We start from the raw sequence: 4,876 nt of genomic DNA, 5'->3' as shown, positions 1-4,876 counted from the left end.
TTGTAGGTCTTTTGAAAATTTCATGTTTTATTGCATTTCATGAAAAGTATTGGTCTACTGGGTGCCTGGGTGGCTCAGGTCATGATCTCACACAGTTGGTGAGTTCAAGCCCTGCGTTGGGCTCTGTAATAGCTCAGAACTGGAGCCTGCTTTGGATTCTGAGTTTCCCTCTTTCTCTGCCCTCCCCGACTCGTGCTCTCTTTCATTCTCAAAAAATAAGTAAATGTTAAAAAAAATAAAAAGAAAAGTATTGGTCTTTGATGAACAAAGTAATCTTTAGGATCTGTTACCTTTGGGGCGTTTTCCTAAGAATGGGCAAATGAGGAGGCTGCCTGGGTCCAATCTTTCTTCAGAATAAAGACTGTCTTGGATTTACATGTGGAATCCTGCATTCCAGTGGCTTCTATATACTGGCTACATGAGTATACACAGACCTGCCCTGGCTTCCAGCAAAACCCTCTGCGAGGTGGGGACGACACTATCTCATGGACAGCTGGATCTGGTCCTAGTGAGAAGGTCGCCCAGGTGAGACACCCTCCCCACCCCTGCCCCTGACCCTGGCCCCTGAGGTAGGCACATAGCTGGGGCTCTGCGGGGCAGAGTGGGGCTGTGGAGGGTGAGGTTGGTGGACTGACTCCCATCGGCAGGTCTGGGACAAGTGGATGAACTGAGAGATGGAAACTCAGATAACCCAAAGTGAGCTCACCAAGGTGTTTCTTTGCATGACTTTGATTTTTTTTTAAGTTTATTTATTTACTTTGAGAGATAAGGGGAGAAAGAGAATCCCAAGGAGGCTCCACACTGTCAACCCAGAGCCCAACTTTAGGGCTCAAACTCATGAAATGTGAGATCATGATCTGAGCTGAGATCAAGAGTCTGACGCTTGACTGACTGAGCCACCCAGGCGCCCCTGCATGACTTTATAATATGCTTTTAGCTTCGTGTGAATTCACCTCATCAGGACATTTGAGTTTACTCTTACTCTCCCAATACTTACTTTTAAAATATTGAAACATTTTTAAGTTATGAACACATTCTTTTGATTTCACAATCAGACTATATGACAGGGAAGTGAAGACCCACAATTCTGTTGTGACAGATGTTATAACTTTCCATATGTGCTTCATATTTTTCTCTTTAAAAGGAAGGAAGGAAGGCAGTGAGGGAGGGAGACAAAGAAAGAGCAAGAGAGAGTGCAAGCATGTTGCAGATACAGTTAGATACCTCCACTCTGAAGGAATATACATGTATTTATGAAGGATTTTCTTGTGTGTTTTAAATTTTTTATAAATAGTATACTTTGGAGGCTTGCATTTTTCTTCAACAAGGCATCCATATTGATACAAGGGACTTGGTTCATTCATGTTAAGGGCTGTGTTGTATTCCATTGTTTGAATAAATACAATCTTGCCCATACCCTCATATATGAACTACCTGATTCTTTCTGGTTCTCTATTATATACAATGCTGATATGAGCATTTGTGTACATTTCATCAGGTACTAGAATTTTTCAAGGTAGACTTCGGGTATAATTGCTGGGCTGTACTATTATTTCATTTTGCTTAGGACCTTGATCATGGACTCCAACCTTCATCTCTATCTTTCAGCAAAATCAGATGTCGACGGGGATGAAAATGCTATACAAGGAATCACAATCAAATTTTCACCTACTGCGAGAATACTTGAGGCTTTGCCTGAAAGAGGGACTATTTTTGCCAACAGGCTGAGGACAGACCTCAAAGTCCACTGGCTTCATTGGACTTCATGCTGGGCATTTCCATCTAAGACCAAAGGAAGAGCGTCAGAGGTGGAAAGAGCCAACCGACAGAGGAGAAGGACCAAATCTACCTTTGATAACTAAAGGTCCAGACGAGATGACCCTTGGAAGGCTTATATAAAAGGTAGCTTGTGTTGGTTTTTTTTCCCCCACAGGGGCAGCTGGTGTGTTTCAGCAAGCACTGGGCAGAGAGATGTAGCTTTTGGTTAGGAAACAGCGAACTGGCACCCAGCCAGTGATGTCAAAGGAGAACCAAGTATGTGAGAAAACAGAATGAGAACAGTCTACTTTCTACCCCTGTGATTTTTGTGGATGCTTCCTAGCATCTCCTTAAGGAATAACTTCCTTAAAAGAGTGCTTATTGTCTTTCTTTCTTGCCTTAGCAGTTTACTTCTTAGCTTGAGGGCTCTTATAAATAGACCTCAGGGCAAACTATACCATTAAAACTTTGTGTGCAGCTTTTGTAGGAATTTGGCATGGTTGCCTACGAAGGAGTGGGGGCTGGCAGGTCGGGCGTCATCCTTGTTTTTAGACTCAAAGTCATCTTACAGAGAGCAGGGCTGAAGGAATAGTTGTGAGTGTGTGTATAAATCGGGTGCTGTTTTTCTGTTTGGGTTGGGCGGTTGCGGGAGAGAGACTGCGAGCGGGTCCGGGGTGAATCAGAGGGAGAAAGGGAGAGAATCTTAAGCAGGTTGCACGCTCAGTGCAGAGGCCAACGCGGGGCTCCATCCCACCACCCTGGAATCATGACCTGAGCCGAAATCAAGAGAGGGAGGCTCAACTGACTGAGCCACCCAGGCGTCCCTGGGGTGCTGTTTTTCAATCTTGCCCAGAGTTTAAGTGCTTCTGCCCTCCTTCTCTCTGGAAGAATTCCCTGCCTCAGACCCTGCCAACTGCAAATCCTGCTCCCCCACTCCTGCACATAAGGCAGGATACCAGGCACAGGTCAACCAGAGGCTTTAAGTTCAAGAACAAGAGCCTGTTCCTTTTCAGAGTTCAACAGCTAGAACAGTGTGGGCCGGCTTCGTTTGGGGAGGAGGGGTCACGTGGAACCCTGTGGCCCCAGGCTGCACGTGAGTGGTTCCTGCCAAAAGCTACAGAGGATTTGCAAATGTTAATTTACTCCACTGAGCCCCTTCTCTTAAAACAATGCTGACTCTCACACGTGCCCAGAGATGAGCAAATAGAGACCCCACTGAGTCCCCAAAGGTGAGTCTTTCCTCTTCTCAAAACAGAGGTTTTAACTCTTTATTAAAAAAGAAAGACTTTTATTTTTTCCATTTGCATTTTCAGGCTCTGGGATGTCAGGAGACTTGCAGAATATGTGGCCCAACAGCTCCCTCTGCCCACTTTATAGATGGGGAGACCGAAGCCCGGTGAGCTGTGTGCCGGCAGGTGGCAAGCAATTGCTGCCTGGTGTCCCTTCTGTTCCTAGCCCAGGTCAATGATCTTTCCTGGGGCAGTCACCTGCCTCCATCCCCAGCTCCTGGAGCACTGCCCGGCACTTAGCAGGTGCTCAGGGAGTGCCTGAGGGAGAAATTTGCCCTCTCTTCCCAAACAGAGACCTCTCTTGCTTCTGCTCCAGCCTGTGCCCAGTGGGCAGCACCCAGGAGAAGCAGAGGTGTCCTCTGACTCCCATGGGCTCAGCAAGGGGCTGTTCAGAGGCCTCCAGTGTGGCCCAGGCCAGGCTCCTGGCTGGCCGTCCCCAGCCCTCTGAACAGCAGTCAGGGCAGAAGGGTGAGGTCATGATCTGTCCAAGATACCTGTGCTCAGAGGGTCAACTGAAGGCAGCCTTGGACGCTCGGGGCCACCATTCCACTCATCAGGAAAAAACACATCTAGGGTCCAAATCAGCACATACTTTGCAAGGCCCTGAAGGGGCCCATCCGCAGGACTGGGGAAAAGAGGGTGGGGAGGGGGGGGTCAGGCCTCACAACACCTTTCTCAAAGTCTGCTCAGAGTCCTGGGAACCACCTGGTGCTCCCCAGGTCTTCCGAGGTGCTTCTGATCCTTACTTGGGGTCCCCTACAGCCCACTGGTGCTCTCACAAATGTGATGAAGAGCAAAAGATGAGCTTAGAGTCCACATGCAGAGGGCTAAGTTGGCGACATCCTCGTGGGGGAAGTGATTTTGAAACTCCACAGCTGCTAAGGCACAGCTCACACCCCCAAAGCCCTCGTGTGCCTCTGGCTGCATCCATGGGGAAGGAGCAGCCAGGAGGGGCCAGGCATCAAGTACATTAGTAGGAAAGGGAAGCAGCCTCCCCAGAAGGAGTCCTGATATGGGAGCTCTGAACACCCAACACTCCATCCCTGCCACAGTCTACAGAGAACCAGAGCCCACTGTCCAGCCTTCCAGTCAGTAGAGCTGGAGATCAGTGTCCCTCTGTCTTTCTGTCCATCTGCCTGCAGGCTGCCAGGCAAAGCTCACTCACCTTCTGTGACCCCGATGTGGAGCTCTTGAGGGAGCCCCTCTTGAAGGAGCTGCTCATCTTCCTGAGGGAGCCCATGAGCCTGCCTCCTGTGTCCCTTAATGGGCAGAGGCAAAGCCCCCACAGCGGCAGCCCCACAGACCCCGGCAAGGAGATCCGAGTCTGGGACACGGCCAGCCTTTGGCTGGGCCAGCCTAGGAGGCATGCATACTGGTTCCAGCCGCCTCTCCTTGCCCGACTCGCACCACTGGGCACTCCCAGGCCCTTCTATAACATCTGTAATCTGGCTTAATCCCTCTATCCCCCCCAGGTTTACAGGGGGGCAGATTTAGCAAATGGCGATTGAAAATAAATCTCCTTTGAGAAAGTGGTGGCTGCAAAGGGTGCTTAAATGGGAAGGATTTGGGTGTCCAAAAAAACACTTCTCGAGAGCAGAGAGCCCCACAGCTGGTGTCTGAGCCTCCCTGGAGAACAGGATCTAGACTTTAAGAGGCCCTGTGTCCACTTGGGCACTTGCCTGAGTCTGGGAGCAAAGTCAGCAGCAAATCCCCAGCCTCTTGGGTCGCAGGGCTCCTTCCTCCAGGCCATTGGTGTATGCTTCCTCCACTGTTAAGTTGCTTTTCATGTGCACCTGTCTGTTCTGGGCTGGCATTCTCTGATTGCTCTG

General features: G+C 49.5%; 1 long non-coding RNA gene across 1 annotated transcript; it reads left to right on the top strand.

Annotated features, from left to right (window-relative positions):
- Window positions 1–429: 429 nt before the first annotated feature.
- On the top strand, window positions 430–3,155 carry LOC115300811. Its single transcript, XR_003912862.1, has 3 exons — window positions 430–525; window positions 1,609–1,902; window positions 3,072–3,155. It is a non-coding gene; the product is annotated as an uncharacterized LOC115300811 (long non-coding RNA).
- Window positions 3,156–4,876: the final 1,721 nt, after the last annotated feature.

Source organism: Suricata suricatta, chromosome 9 (genome assembly GCF_006229205.1).
Source record: "Suricata suricatta isolate VVHF042 chromosome 9, meerkat_22Aug2017_6uvM2_HiC, whole genome shotgun sequence".
In the NCBI taxonomy this organism is placed as follows: Eukaryota; Metazoa; Chordata; class Mammalia; order Carnivora; family Herpestidae; genus Suricata; species Suricata suricatta.
Note: the sequence above shows the minus strand (reverse complement) of the source record. Positions and strands in the feature narration are given on the sequence as shown.